Source organism: Pristis pectinata, chromosome 15 (genome assembly GCF_009764475.1).
Source record: "Pristis pectinata isolate sPriPec2 chromosome 15, sPriPec2.1.pri, whole genome shotgun sequence".
NCBI lineage: Eukaryota > Metazoa > Chordata > Chondrichthyes > Rhinopristiformes > Pristidae > Pristis > Pristis pectinata.
In genome coordinates, this window is record NC_067419.1 from 25,082,905 (window position 1) to 25,099,684 (window position 16,780).

Below are 16,780 nucleotides of genomic sequence, written 5' to 3' on the forward strand. Positions count from 1 at the left end.
GTCCATTTTGCCCTGTTCCCAACAAACAGAAGGCAGAACACAGATTTAAGGAAAAGTTTTCACCTTTCTTATTGATCTTTTCACACATTTTACAGCCAATGAAAAAGCTTTTATTTTTTAAAGAAAATGTAATCAGTTTTCCAATTACATCTTTTCTACGTAACTTGAATGCAGACGTGTGCCATGTTCTCAGTGACACTCCTGAACCTAGTCAATAGAACAGTCATGGTATCACAGACTATTTTCCTTTCTTGTTAATTGTATTCTATCCAAAAATATAAAAGCAGATAGAAGGGCATCTTAAATGGTACTGATGAGTTTTCCCTCTTGGATGTATGCAATTATTGATTATTACTCAGCTGATGTACCTGAATCTCAATGTTTTATAAATTACCATTGAGTGCAAGGACCAGCATTAGGTTCTCTTTAAAATGAGGGCTGTCCTGGTGAAGCTAGAACACAGGATTTCAGGCTTGTTATACAATGGAAGCAACATATTATAGACCAGACTAAGATATGCTGAGCCACACAGAACAAATCATATAAAAGTTCTGCAGACCTGGTACTTATCAGATGCTCCTCCAAGTTGCACACCATTTGGAAGAAACTGAGGGTAGAAAGGGCACTGAATGTACTCTGGATGTGTGACTTCAACATCCATCACCATGGATGGCTCAGTAGTAGCATGACTCAGTAGCTGATTTTCACTTCAGACATGAAGTACAGAAGTGCCAAAGTGGACAGGTGGGGAAAGAACTAACACGAGGGATAAACCCACTTGTCCAGCAATCTACCTGTTGTAGATGCATCTGTCCATGATAATATTGACAGGAGTAACCACCACAGTTCTTGTCTATGAAGACATGTCAAATTATATGGTTCTACCATAAGGGAAAGATTCAATATGGATATACAGTAGCAGCTCAAAATTAGGTATGCTTAAGCCATGTACGCCATTGACAACTGCACAGTTGCATTCTACCAGAATCTATAAGCTCAATGCCTGCTATAATTCTGAGTCTACCATTACTATCCAGCCAGGGAACCAACAATGGCTCAATAATGGAAGTAAAAAGCACATCTAGAAAAGCACCAATCGAGCCTAAAAGTGAGGTGCCAAAAATGGGGAAACTATAACACAGAAACAGCTCTCTAGCATTCTTCTTCCACTAAGTGATCTCACAATGATTGAATCAGAATAAAGCTCAATGGTTTTGTCACCTCTGGTTATGATGGAGGCAAAAAAAAAAGCAGCCAACCAGAGGAAGAGGCTGCATGAATATTCCCATCCATAGTGTCTTCTCTGTCTTAAATAGACCCTCAGGATCAAGGATGATTTATTTACACTCTGATTTTATGTGATCTGAGGTGGCTAATGAGAACAATGTAAAAAATGCAGACTTTACCGCTTATGGGGCAGCCAGGTGGGTAGCCTGTGAGCTGGGCCATTTCATCTGCTATTTATGCATCTCTGTGTGCCCCTGAGGCCTCAACGTTCTCGATACCATCCAAAATGCTCCTTCACCACTTTGAGCAGTCATTGGTCAGAGGTTCCCAGGAATCAGTGCACAAGTTGCATTTCTTCAGGGAGCCTCGAGCATGTCCTTGAATCTTTCCTTCTGTGTGTCTGGTAATTTCTTCCACCTGTTTCTGGAATCTGGTTAGGGATTGCGAACAACGTGGCCTGTCCAGCATGGTTGACTGACTAGGACCTCAATACGAAGGATGTTGACCAAGGAGAGGACACTGACATTGATTTACCTGCCCTTCCAGTAAATTTGGAGGCTTATGCTGAGACAGCAGGAATAGCATTTTTCCAGTGTTGTTGCTCATCCAGGTCTCAGAACCATACAGAAGGGCAAGGTTCATTGCTGCCCAGAAAACCATGAGTTTTGTGACAGTTCTGAGATCTTGATTTTCACATACCTTTTTCCTCAAATGACCAAAGCTGTGCTAGTGCATTGAAGGCGGTGGTGAATTTTGGCTCAGGGCTACAGGAATAGTCTGCATTTTCAAGCGTCTTATCATGATCCTGGTGTGGCGGGGAAAGTTGAGTGGAAGTCCTCTCATGTGCTCCAATGAAAATATTTTTGATAGTTTTCAGTTCAATTTCTGATGACGTGCAAATGCAAGTAGTGACTGCGTACTGCTGTTCGACTACTGAGGTACAGGTGACCATGGCTTCGGAGCAAAGTGACCCTATGTTGAAGACTTCCCATTAGCTCGGAAGACTTGCTCTGTTCCCACAGGAAGTTTGTTGGAAGTAAGATGCAATATTCTAGCAAGAAAGATTAAGGGCAGTGTTAGGGCAATGACACCGCCTAGTTTGGCAGCAGTCTTCATTGAGATTGATTCTGTTGTAGACCTGTTGGTTAATATCACTACATGCATGCCATTGTGAAGCAAGCATAAAATGGAGATGAATTTCTGTGGCTGACCGAATTTGAAGAGAGTGATGGAGTCAAAAGTTTTGGTGAGGTTGATAATGGTCAAAGGGCTGGTGCTGCTTGCTGTATATTTCTTACAGTTGATGCATGGTGAAGGTAATGTCTGTTCAGGCTCTGGATGGATGGAATCCACACTGTGATTCAAGGAATGGCCCTTTAACCCTGAGGAGGACCCTGGTGATGAATTTCCCCATGTGTGGACAGTCAAAAGACCCCGTGTAGTTACCACTGTTGTACTTTCTTGAAGATGGCCACAACTATAGCATCCCTGAGGGGACAGGTATATCTTCCAGATGTGGACAATGAGGTTCATTAATGATTACACAATACATCATTGCAAAGTCATGGATAAAGCACTTGGATGATGCAATTAGCTTCCTCCCAAGATGCCCAATATCTCAGAAGCTGGAGTTCGGCCACCTTAGTTCATTCCATGTGATATCAAGAGATGTATGAATGCCCTGGGTACAGCAAAGACATAGCCCCTATTACAAAAAGCAGGACACCTAGTTACTGTCTCATTTGTCTACTATTAATCATCAACAAGGTGATGGAAGGCATTGAGAACAGTGCTATCATGCTGCATTTACTCACCAATAGGCCGCAGTAAACAACCCACTCAGCAACACTCGGTTTCAGCTCTGTCAGTACTATTAGGCACCTGATCTCATTAAGGACTTGCTCCAAATGTGAAAGAAAGAGCTGATTTCAGAGGTGAGGTAATATCAAAGAGAGAAGGCTGGGCAAGTTTAAGATTACTATATTAGTTCCTCAGGACAATGTCCCAGGCCCAAATATCTTTAGCTGCTTCATCAATGAAATTCCCTCCATCCACAAGAAGGAAGTGGGTATGTTCACTGATGGCTGCACGGTATTCAATTCCAATCACATCTCCACAGATAATGAAGAGTAGAATTCTGCATGCAGCAGAATCTAGACAACATTTGGTGTTGGGCTGATGAACAACATTAGTGCTTCATTATTGACGGGAAATGCACATCTGTAGCATTACTGTTGCCTCACCACTGCGACTCAATGTGTCCAGTCTACAGGATGCACTGCAGTAATTCAGTACGGATTCTAAGAGAGCATTTATAAACCTAGCAGTTAGAAGAGCAGGATCAGAATCAGAATCAGACTCAAGTTTATTATCACTGACATATGTCGTGAAATTTGTTGTTTTGCGGCAGCAGTACAGTGTGTAAGACATAAAGACATAAAAATTACAGTAAGTTACAAAAACAAATAAATAGTGCAAAAAAGGAATAACAAGGTAGTGTTCATGGGTTCATAGACCATTCAGAAATCTGATGGCAGAGGGAAAGAAGCTGTTCCTGAAGCGTTGTGGGTCTTCAGGCTCCTGTACCTCCTCCCTGATGGTAGTAACATGAAGAGGGCATGTCCTGCATGGTGAGAGTCCTTAATGATGGATGCCGCCTTCTTTAGGCACCACCTCTTGAAGATGTCCTCTATGGCGGGGAGGGTTGTGACCCTGATGGAGCTGGCTGAGTCTGCAACCGTCTGCAGCCTCTTTCGATCTTGCACATTGGAGCCTCCATACCAGGCGGTGAAACAACCTGTCAGAATGCTCTCCACCATACATCTGTAGAAATTTGCAAGAGTCTTTGGTGACATACCAAATCTCCTCAAACTCCTAATGAAGTAGATACATATGGAAGTTCACCGTTTCTACCTTCTCATCTCAGTAATACAGCCTCCTGAATTGGACACGTATTAATGTTCCTTCAAAATCTGTACCAAATTACTCTGGGAGAGTACTTTCAGCACGAACAATGAAGTGGTTCAAGAAGGTTGCTCATCAACTTCTCAACCAAGATCAGGGAAACCCACATTCCATGATTTAACAAAAATATATCCTAAATTAAGTGAATATGCTTTCAGCACTCTTTGATGTTCTTCCAGAAACAACTGAAGCAAATGTCAAATCTATATTCCCTCATTAAAAGAAAAGATTTTGTTCTGTATTCTATTCAGTGTTCTTGGTACCTCATGATAGCATGCCAATCAGAAAGTTACTGGAATTTGTGACTAACTGTCAGTGATAGTTGTGATTTATTCTCAAAAAAAATTCAGTATGTTAAAATATTCTAGCTGATGACCCAGAGATAATTAATTATCAATCATTTTTTGTTTATTATATATCACTTCATATCTGTCAGATTGCTGGATTCCATACTGAGCAGCACAGTTGGAGTATCTTCACTCCATAGATTGCGGCAACTCAGGAAGAAAGTACACCACCAGTTGAGAGATGCTGTCCATGCTGTCAATGTCCAAATCCCAAATATAAATAGTAAAGTGTGGCGACTCACCTTACCGGTATCAAACCGGCTCCCGAGATCATGAGCGTTGTCGGAGGCCCCGACCCAAGATGGCGTGAGGTCCTCCTCCTTCTCCATCGTTGGGCTAGAAAAGCCCAGGCGCTGGAAGGTCAGGAACTGAAGCACGGAAAGAGTTTCGGTATTAAAAGGCGCACCGCGCCCCTGTCGAGCAATCGACTTCTGATTTCAAGCAACAGACTCCGTGTCTTTATTCTATAGTAGTGTAGCTAGCTGCTACAAAAGCGTGTTTCATGTCAATAAGTCCTAACTTCCAATAATCATAATTGCATTTATATAGTGTCTTCAATGTAATATGATGTTCAAATATACTTCACAGAAAAACTTTAATGCTAAATCACATAAGGAGCTATTAGAACAATATCTGAAATCTGAGGCATTCTTCGAGAAGTGAGTGGTTGACAAACCAGTACACAAAAGGTCAAAACAACAGGTCAGGCAGTAATCATTAGACTGAATGGGATCAATTTGTGTCTTTACTGATTAGCTTTTAGGTGAACCCTACCACAAATTAGAAAGAAAAATCTGCTCAGAAAAATCTACATACCAGAACAGACCCCTACCAATTTTCCTCAACCCTAAAATCCTCCTGTTGGACTCTATATCTGAGCTCCACCCAGGTGATACATAGAGATTGGCCTTAACTTATAAGGTTCTACATGTGTGCCTATAATAATGGAAAGTCAGTGCATTTTTCTAGTAAAATCCATCTTGAAATAACAAGATTGAGCCAACACAGTTAATGAGATTTGTGATGTCAACATGCTTAGGTTGTAGGGAAAAAAATGGCCGGAGAGCACAATGTATATTTATATTACATTCTACTAGAATATACATTGTGTTGGTTGTAAAAGCAGAGTTCTAAATTACTGCCAAAATAAAGTCAATGCTTATTTTTAATACCCACCAGGGGTCTACTTATATTAAAGATTTTGGTTTTTTTTGATTCTTTGGGCAACAACTGAACAAGATCAGTCCAAGATTCTAGCCATCTTGTAAATCCTCAGACAAGAACATTTACTTCTGAATTTTTCAATCTGTGCAAACTACTGTGGCTAATTACTCATTGAGGAGTACTTCTTTGAATATGTTTTTGGATTTTAATTCCTGTTTGAGCAGAATTCTGAATTTCTCAAACAAATCATTTAAGATTTGAGACATTGAGACAATATGAAGGGATGCAAAACCAGCAGACTACATAACACTTGAATATCTCCAGGGTGTACGATGAGTAACCAACACATTATTCCATAGTTAATTCCTACCCCTATTCAATTTGTGTTGTACTACTGATTGATATTTCAGAGGGCAATTGAGAGGATTGGATCAACACGTGGGCAGAGTAAGGATGGCACATCATGTTTTAAAAGGGCATTGGTGAACTAGCTGAATTTTTACAATCTGATGGTTTCACTATCACTTTCACTTGCAAAACTTTAACTTACATAATTTTTAAACAATGCTGGTCAAAAACTGCCATTTATTTCAGTCCATGTGAGAGACAATTAATCCTTCCACAGGTACAGGCGACCTCTGCATTATATGGGTTGGGGTTGCGTTTCAAGGAAACGGTCTGCATTGTGATTTTCCCCATAACACGAAGCCGAATATCTTCACATGCATCAAGAAACGTGTATTGAAAAAGAAAATAAATTTTGTGTTTATTTATTTACTTAGTTTTCACATGAGTTCTGTGAGAGTGAATTTTATTCCATATCTCAAATTTTTGGGTAATGATTTGTGAATTCTGTATAGGTGGATTTCCATTACTGAATGGCTCTGACACAGAGATCGTCTGTACTGTCTGAGTGTTTGTATGATAGAGAGGCTCGGGAGGAGGGTGGTGTGGCCAGCTGCATCAAGGCGGCAGACCAGTTAGAGAATTCATACTTCCTATGACACAGAAGGAGGCTATTTGGCTCATCGGGTCCATGGTGGCTCCCAACGGAGCCATCCCATTTGTTCCATTTCCCTTATTCCCTGTAGCCCTGCAACTTACTCTTAATCATATTCCCATCAACTCCACTTTTTTTTTGATACTTTGCCCCTTTTCCTACAGTAGAGGTAACTTATGGTAGCCAGTTAACCTACCAACACCTTAATAGGATGTGGAAGGTCAGAATTGTACCTGGGTCTTTGGAGCTGTGAGGCAGCAGCAAATAACTGATGCAGCACCTATTTGCAGATATTCATACATGAATTTGGTGGAATAATAGATATGAATTTGAGAGCCTACAGCAGATTCAGGGGCTTTGTAGTTGCTGAGAGGGAGTTTGGAAAAGGGGCATTAGTTTATAGGAATATGCAGGTTTTTTTTGAGGAGAGGGCTGATGAAAGTAGTTTAGAAAGGAATGGGTTCAGCATCCAAGGAAAGATAAGATATCTTTATCAGTCACATGTACATCGAAACACACAGTGAAATGCATCTTTTTGCGTAGAGTGTTCTGGGGCCAGCCCGCAAGTGTCGCCACACTTCCGGCACCAACATAGCATACCCTATAACTTCCTAACCTGTACGTCTTTGGAATGTGGGGAAGAAGAACCGGGAGCACCTGGAGGAAAACACACGCAGACACGGGGAGAATGTACAAACTCCTTACAGACAGTGGCGGAAATTGAACCCAGGTCACTGGCGCTGTAAAGCATTATGCTAACCACTACACTATCGTGCCTGCCCTAACCTGTAACGGTATTAGTAGCATGGGGGTTCATAGGGATAGTTTTGTCAACATCAAGTTAGGGTTCAGGGTAAAGAAGGGAAGATTCTTGGACAAACTGAGCATAGTCAGGGCATGAGGGAAACTAGGGAAAGATGAAGTTTGGAGCTTGCGTAGGTGGGATTGAGGGAAGGTGTACAATTTCTGATTGTGAACAAGAGGAATCAGCTGTAGTTACACCCAACAAAAAGGGAAATCTGGACTTTTGCAACAGAAGTTTTTTAAGACAGAAAGACTTGGGAAAGAATCATAAAGTTCTCTTTTACATTGATCAAGGTAACTACTGAAGTAGGGAACTGTAATATTAATTATTTTTAGGTTATTACATAGAGAAAGTTGTGTGTTAATTGAACACTCTATGTGTTCAATTTTCTGCAGAGTACAATGACCCAATAATGTAAAGAAACCCTCACAATTTCTTCTTTGTGTGTAACACATCTTCAAAGAGATGAAAGAAGTCCAAGTGTAAAACATATGAGGTCTAAATCTCATTTTCGATCATGCTACCGGACATCATGATCCAACATCTACAAAATTGGGTAGTTTGGACAGTCTACAACTGGGCAGGACTGGGGTCAATGTCCGAGGGGTATTGTTTGCTAGTGCTGTTGGGGATGGTTTAAACTAATATGGTAGGGGGATGGGAATCCATGCAGAAAGACAGAGGGAAGCAAAGCAGAGACCAGAACAAAAGTCAGAAAAGAGAAAAGTAAGAGTGGAGTACAGAAAAGTCAAACGCAAAGGACACAAAGATTACCGGATTCTAAAAGGACAATGTGTGTAAGGGCACTTTATCTGAATGGCCATAGTATTCAAAACAAGGTCAGTGAACTTGTGGCACAAATCAGTACAAAAGAGTATGATTTAGAGGCCATTACAGAAATGTGGTTGCAAGGTGGAGATGAGTAGGAACAGGGACAGGGAATTATAGTGGGACAGGAATAAACCAAGGAAATATCTGCTACATATAAGACGGAACGGCAGTAGTAGTCATGGGGACTTTAATGGGTGAATCAAGTTGGTCGAGGCAAGACTGAGGAGGACTTCATAGAATGCACCTGTGATAGTTTTCTTGAACAGCATGTTAGTGAACCCTACAATGGAAACATGCTATCTTAGATCTGGTCTGTGCACTGAGACAGGTAAAATTAATGATCTTGTAGTTAGGGATCATCTGAAAGAGTGGTCATAGTATGATTGAATTTCTCATACAAATGGAGGGTGCACTAGTTCGATCTAAAACCAGTGTACTTATAACTAAACAAGGGCTGACTACAATGGAATGAGGAAGGAGTTGGCTAGCGTAGACTGGGAACATAGGCTATATGGTGGACAGTGAGGAACAGTGGAAGACTTTTTCAAAGAGATTTTCACCGTTACTCAACCAAAGTATGTTTCAGTTAAAAGCAAGGACAGTAAGGGTGGGGGAGCCAGCCTTGGATGACTAATGAAACACAAAAGAAGGCATCAAGCTAACAGCTCATGCATACAAGTCGCTGAGAGTAGTGGGAAACCGGAAGATTTGGGAAAATGATTAGCACAAAAACATAAAAACAGATAGTAAAGTTTTATAATTATATAAAGCAGAAAATGGTGGCTCAAGGGGAATATAGGTCCCCAGGAAGATGAGAAGGGGGAATTAATTTTTGTATAATGTGGAAATGGCGAGGCCTGAAAACCTATTTTGTTGTCAGTCTTCATCGTGGAGGACATGTCTAACATGCCAAAGAGAGAGTTATGGATGCGATGGGAGGCGAGGACCCCGATACAATCACTGTCACTAAAGAGGTAGTGATGAGCAAACTAGTGGGCCTAAAGGTAGACAAGTCCCCTGGTCCTGATGGGACTTGCAACCCAGGGTACTGAAAGAAATGGCGGAAGTTATAGTGGAGGCATTTGTGATAATTTACCAAAATTCTCTGGACTCTGGGTAGGTCTTAGCGGACTGGAAGACAGCGAATGTCACGCCACAGTTTAAAAAAGGATGTCAGCAAAAGGCAGGAAACTATAGGCCAGTTAGCTTAACATCTGTAGTTGGGAAAATGCTTGAAGCTATCATTAAGGAAGAAATAGCGAGACTCCTGGATAGAAGTGCTTCCATCAGGCAGACACGTCATGGATTCAGGAAGGGCAGGTCATGTTTGACAAACTTACTGGAGTCCTTTGAGGATATAATGAGCGCAGTGGACAGAGTGGAACAGGTGGATGTTGTATACTCAGATTTCCCAAAGGCGTTCGATAAGGTGCCACATAAAGACTTATCCATAAGATATGAGTTGGGGGGAAGGTATTAGCATGGATAGAGGGTTGGTTAACAATAGAAGGCAGAGTTGGGATCACAGACGCAATCAGTGGTGAGCAGTTGTGCCGCAGTGGTCGGTGCTGGGCCTGCAACTGTTTCACGATATACATTAACAATTTGGAAGAGTGGACCGAGTGTAGCGTATCTAAGTTTGCTGATGACACTAAATTGAGTGGAAAAGCAAAATTGTGCAGAGGATGCGGAGAGTCTGCAGAGAGATATAGATAGGTTAAGTGAGTGGGCAAGGATCTGGCAGATGGAGTACAACGTTGGTAAATGCAAGGTCATCCATTTCAAAGGAAAAAAGATCAGATTACTTATTTAAATGGTTGAAAGATTGCAGCGTGCTGTTGTGCAGCAGGGACTTGGGAGTGCTTGTGCATGAATTGCAAAAGGTTGGATTACAGGTTCAACAGGTTTATCAAGGAAGCAATGGAATGTTGGCCTTCATTGCTAGAGGTATGAATTTTAAGAGCTGGGAGGTTATGCTGCAACTGTACAGGGCCACACCTGGAGTACTGCATGCACTTGAAGAAGGATATACTGACTTTGGAGATGTGCAGAGGAGGTTCACAAGGTTGATTCCGGATATGAGGGGGCTAGCCTATGAGGAGAGATTGAGTCGCCTGGGACTATACTCACTGGAATCAGAAGAATGAAGAGGGGATCGATAGAAACATATAAAATTATGAAAGGGATAGATAAGATCGAGGCAGGAAGGTCATTTCCCACTGTAGGTGAGACTAGAACTAAGGGACATAGTCTCAGATCTCAGAGGAATAGAATTTAGGATGGAGATGAGGAGAAACTGCTTTTCGAGAGTAGTGAATCTGTGGAATTCTCTGCCCAGGGAAGCAGTAGAGGCTACCTCATTAAATATATTTAAGACACAGATAGATTTTTGCACAGAAGAAGAAATAGGGGTTATGGGGAAAAGGCAGGTAGATGGATCTGAGTCCATAGCCAGATCAGCCATGATCTTATTGAATGGTGGAGCAGGCTCGATGGGCCAGATGGTCTACTCCTGCTCCTGTTTCTTATGCTCTTATCTTCTTATGAAAAATTGGCCCAGACTTTATTGACGCAAGCTCACTGCCTGTGTTCACCACTTACATTCTGCACACCCTAGAACTACCTGAGTAGCATCTGGAAGGCTTTCCCTGCTTGTGCAGGTGACCCTGGAGTTAAGTGATGAGCAACGACGAAGCCTAAAACAATATAATGAAGCGCTGAACTCAGCCATCAACATTGTTTCTCTCTTCAGAAATGCTCGCTTAGTATTTTCTGTTTTTATCCCACAGAAGTTAGATGGTTGGACCATCAAAAGAGCACATGACATAACCGAAAATGAAATTTATCTCCACCAGACCCAACTGTTGAAGAGACATATACCTTAGCTTTCATTTAGGTTATTTTCTCTGACCTTTGCTCATACCAGTGGAATAGGTTTATCTCAGGCCCATCTGACCTGCAGTTGATGTGTCCAACCATACCAAGTTACACTTGTATCATAAACCATGTTTATGATAGTAATTTTGGTCTGTTGCTGTACTTTCAGCTACCATAATGGCAGTCCGCCCTAAATGTCAAAAAATAGTATCAGCAACACAAATGCAGAGTGCTCCTATTGCCAAAGCATGATTCTTAGTTAATAGACAAGTATAGAACATTGAAGAGATTTCACTAACACAATGTGATTTGACTGACCTCAGACAATGGTACTCACCAGTCCTAGGATCTGTATATTCATCTCCCACACCTACAGGCACAGGTAAGCATTTTGAAAATTAACATAGATATAAACTATACGGAACTAAGAAGTTTTTTTGCTCCCACTATTGCATTATCAAGCATAGTTGTTTCTTTGAATCACACAGGTATAATTAGGAACAAAATTATAAGTTTGACCAGAAATAATTTAAAAATTTAAAATAAGCATCCACTTGGTACTTGCCCAAAGATGTAGAAGATTAAAATTTCACCCGTTGTTATTGCTAATCAGCATCTCATCTTTGCTGTGTATTTTTCCTTCATAATGATATCCTGTTTTAAAACCATTGTGCTTTGACTCCTGAAATTCTGCTGTGGGTCATTAATGACAGCATGTATCTCATTACAATGTGCAGCATACTTTGTTCTGATAATGAGGGTGGGGGAATGTGTGACTCTCCAATGAACCTTCAATAATCACAAGGAGAATAGTTAATGTTTTATTATAGGAAAACATCAAATAAGGTAATAGGACTAAATTAAAAAGTCAATTACACTTGGGCATTTTATGTTCTTTGTTGTATTTAAACAGTGATTATAATGCATACCATTGCTTGATGTGTGCGCACTCTGTAATGCAATCAAGTATAAGGTCTGACATGCGATGCATTAAATTACATTCATGCAATGCACCTTCACTACCCAGACTGGCAAATGGCGATCAACACTCACATTAGCAGTTTTGACCCAGCAATTGAATCATAGAAAGTTACAGCACAGAAGGAGGCCTTTGGGCCCATCATACCCATGCTGACCAACTTCCTACTCCTCAGTCTGTGGCCTCATAGGTTATAGCTCTTTAAGTGCTCATCCAGTTGCCTTTTAAATGTGATGGGTGTTTCTACCTGCACCACCCTTTCAGGCACTGAGATCTATCGCAAGCACAGTTTCAAACTCAGTGCAGTTAATACTAAGGAAGTTTGCAATAACTCAAAAGGAATATATCAATAAACATGTAGAAAGTGGCATGTGATTGGGAAATGAACATCATTGTAAAAATTTGTGTGGGTAGAATAAAGAAGCTGTTGGAAAACTAGGTTGCAAAATTGGCTTCATAGTTTGTTTTTTTGCATGCTATAAGTGCCAAGTGGTTCCAAAAAATTGTGAAGCATTTGTTCCTCTGCTGGTGATAGGGAAAGTCAGCAAATTGTAACATCAGTTAGCATAGACTGCTGAGTTGATGCTAGCACTACCATTTTGGAGTCCAACACCAACTAACAGCATGTTTTTGCACAACTGGATTCAAGCTATTCAAGGAAATCATCAACAACATGCCTGTTAGCTGCTGATTGATTCTCACTGGTTGTTACTGTAATTCTATGAGCATTTGGTATTTTCTTATGTTAAGAAAGTTGTCTTAAGTACAAGCTTAGCTGGCATCACGAGTGCTGTTGTCTGAAGATTATTGTTCAGCAATGCCACAGTAAGTCCTTTGACAGTGCCTCAGGAATCTTAGAAACCCATAGGTTGCTGTGATGCTGTGCAGGCCATATTTAATACTGGCATCCACAGACATAATGGCAGCATGTACGAGACCAGACAAGCCTGAGTTTCCTCTGCAACACCCAACAATGAGGGCCTCCTGCTTGTGCTGCAATAGAAACTGCAACATCAGTCACCTGATGCTGTTAAATTATTAGATATGCAAGTGTGCTAATGGCATTGTCTGCCCTGCTAGAAAGGGTAGACTGTAAACTCCATGCCAATCCTTCTGCAAGGTTGGTACCAGTCTCCCACACTCCTTGACATTGCATGTAGGTCTTCTGAAAAGCCTATCAATTCACCAACTCATGGTGGACACTGATTATCTTCCCACACTTAAGTTCTCATCTGAGCCTTTGCTACTGAACTCACATACAACCCTCTCCTTCCAAAAGCTGGCACCCAAACTAACCTTTCCCTGTTCTGTCTTCAGGACTTTCATCCCCAGTATTGCACCACTTGCAAATCACACCCTTGGGCCAATGTCTAAGGTATATACAGTGCAAAAGCTGATGGCTGGGTGTGTTAAATCAAGGGGTAGTGTGTCCTCTTGTCACCATCTTCTTGATCTTCTACCACTGCTTGGCTAATTGCAGTTCTTGGCTGCCTGAACAAGAAAGGCAGAAGCGTATGGCTCATGGAGCAAGGGCATGGTGTGGTGAGGGGCAAAGATAATAAGTGCACCACCAGCAGATTGAAAGAGATTGTGATTTGAGTGGGAAATGGAGTGCAAGAAGAAGGTTTAGGTTCAAGGATTCTGTCATCTCTTATCTTTCAGCTCCACTGATGGCTGTTATGGCCTTAGTGCTAATAAGAAGAGTATGGGAGAGCACACTGTGATTTCAAGTGCATGAAGTAAGTCTTCTCTGTGTTTAAGAAATTGTTTGGAGGTCAGTTTGCAATGGAACACTGTGTTCTTCTGTTCCTCCTCAATTAACTTGTTCTCCAGATTCCAATTACCTACACCAGTATTACATCATTTCTGCACCAACAAATACCTCTTCTAAGGTATCATTAAAGGACTAGAAAGTTACATAAACACAGCTGGAAAGGTATTTCCTTGCTGATCTCCTTTGGCATTAGGATGTGCCAGATGGAAGCAAGAGTGAGGACCAATGGCTGCTTTAATTATTGTACCCTCTGCTGAAACTAGCACCGTTGCAAACTTTAGGAAAAGAAAATGTGCTGCTTGTACTCCATTCTCAGGCTAGACACAGTGAGGGAACAGGGTATGTCGGGCCTTTGCTATGGTTTGGGATGAGAGGGCGGGAGAGTGGATTATTTGACGGGGGGGTTATGGAATTGTGGATTAGTTCAGCATGTGGCCAGTTGTATTGAGGGATTGGAGGAGGAGGTGGGAGTGGGCTGCAGATCAGGGGATGATGCAGAGGGTGATGTTGGGGGGGACCAGTTCAGTGCAGGGTTGGAGAGGTGCCCAAGGATCAAGGTAAGCAATTCACTTGCTTGGTAGGCATTCCAGTCCAGAAATGCACCAACAAGTACACCACTGTTGTCAGTAGAATCTCAGATGGAGATGAGGAGGTGTACAGGAGTGTGATGGATTGGCTGGTTGAGTGGTGTCGCAACAACAACCTTGCACTCAACTTCAGCAAGACCAAGGAATTGTCTGTGGGAGGAGAAGTCAGGAAAAGACACACCAGTCCTCATTGAGGGGTCAGTGATGGAAAGGGTGAGCGGCTTCAAGTTCCTGGGCATCAACATCTCAGAGGATCTAGCTTGGGCCCAACACATTGATGCAATCATGAAGAAGGCATGCCAGCGGCTCTATTTTATTCAGAGTTTGAGGAGATTTGATACGTCACCAAAGACTCTTGCAAATTTCTATTGATGTATGGTGGAGAGCATTCTGACTGGTAGCATCACCGCCTGGGGGCTCCAATGTACAGGATCGCAAGAGACTGCAGAAGTTTGTAGACTGGTGAATGCCTTGGTGAATTTCAGGAATGACCCAGAAATGGTCATTTTTCAATCAGGTAATGCAGAAAATTACATTATCCAATTGAACGTATGGGCAATTTTTTTTTCTCAGTACCCTGCAATTTGCATCAGGTTGGGACAGATTACTGTCCTGCAGCAACTCATCTATTGTGCTTGTTGGACTGGGTGAAACTCCGGTACATACTGTATCCTTGTTCCCAGATCCCAATTACCTACACCAGTATTGCATCATTTCGGCACCAACAACTATCAGAATTCCTGTTCCTAATATTTAACAGCATTTATTTATTTCTATGATTGTACATTTGTTTGCACCTTTGTGCTTCAAAACTATCCATGTAATTTATTGCCTTGGAGTGTCAATACCAATGCAAGCCACAGTTGCTTCTAAAGGGGGTCAAGTGAACATTGATGATGCTTTTGGAAAGATAGCTGGCTTAGGTATCATCGAGTAAATAAGGCAAGACTTGCATTTGAATCGAACTTTTCACATCTCTTTCAAAACATTTCAGAGCAGTTCACTGTTAATGAATTACCTTGATGTATAGTTACTGTTGTAATGTAGGAACTGAGCTTGTTATATTTATGCGGCCTCGCAACAATAGTGCTTGACCTCTCTGAAAGTAATGGCACACTGCTGGCATAAGAAGCAACATCCTTGTCATTTTGTGATCTCTGTACACTATAAACCTGCTGAAGCCAAATGCTGACATTCACCTGGGTGAGGTCATATTGACTGGTGTGTATCATCTCTACAAAACCTTATCTTGATGCCTGCAATGTCTTACCAAGTTTAATGTCCTTCACATTTTGACATCAGACGTGCTCGAAGGGTTCATCCTGTGTCAGATACTGCCACAGTCAGGGCAAAGTTATGACCTCGAAATTTGTGCTGCACTAGAAACTGACACAAAATGGGACCGAAATGTGCACACATGGACTAATCAGAAGTTGGCTGGGAATTTTATTTGGGTCATCATGTACATAAGACCAGTGAGTTTAAAGTTGAGGCAACCCGCAGGTAGATCCTTGGAGCAGGAGGACAACCTGTATAGTTGGTGGTAGGAGATACAGGGTGAGGGAGGAAGGGGTTGCGACTGGCTACGGTGCCTGGTGTCATAAACTCATAGAGAGTCATGGAGTTGTACAGCACAGAAATGGGCCCTTCAGCCCACCATGCCCATGCTGATCTTTTTTCCCATCCACACTAATCCCATTTACCTGCATTGGAACAATATCGCTCTATGCCTTGCCTAGGAAGGAAGCTTCCCAATATCAATGCTATAAATTCAAATTCAAAAAGATTGTGTTTCCCTTTAAAGCTTCCAATCTGTCTAATTCATAAATTCATATTACTTGTACTGCAGCAACTGAAGTAAATACTGACTATCTTCTCTTGTCTTTTTTTTAACTGAATTAATCTTTTTGAAAAATTTACTTAGAAATCCCAAGATAAAAGTAAAATATTTAAATCAAGATAAGCGAGCTAAACTTCTCATTTTTGCACATAAATGATATGATTTTTCTGGAGTACTGGAGTGGCAATCTCATTCCCAGTAGCTACTATCTTACTGGTTTTATCTGTTAATTAAAATACAGGAATGCTTCACATCCCCTTAAATATAATCCATCATCCCAAAGTCCTGCTGGCATTAATACATCTGTCAGTCATCTCCAGTATAAAAGTTCCTTACTGCAGCCTTACAATGGAGGAGCTTGTAACTGCTGAAAATTAAATTTAAA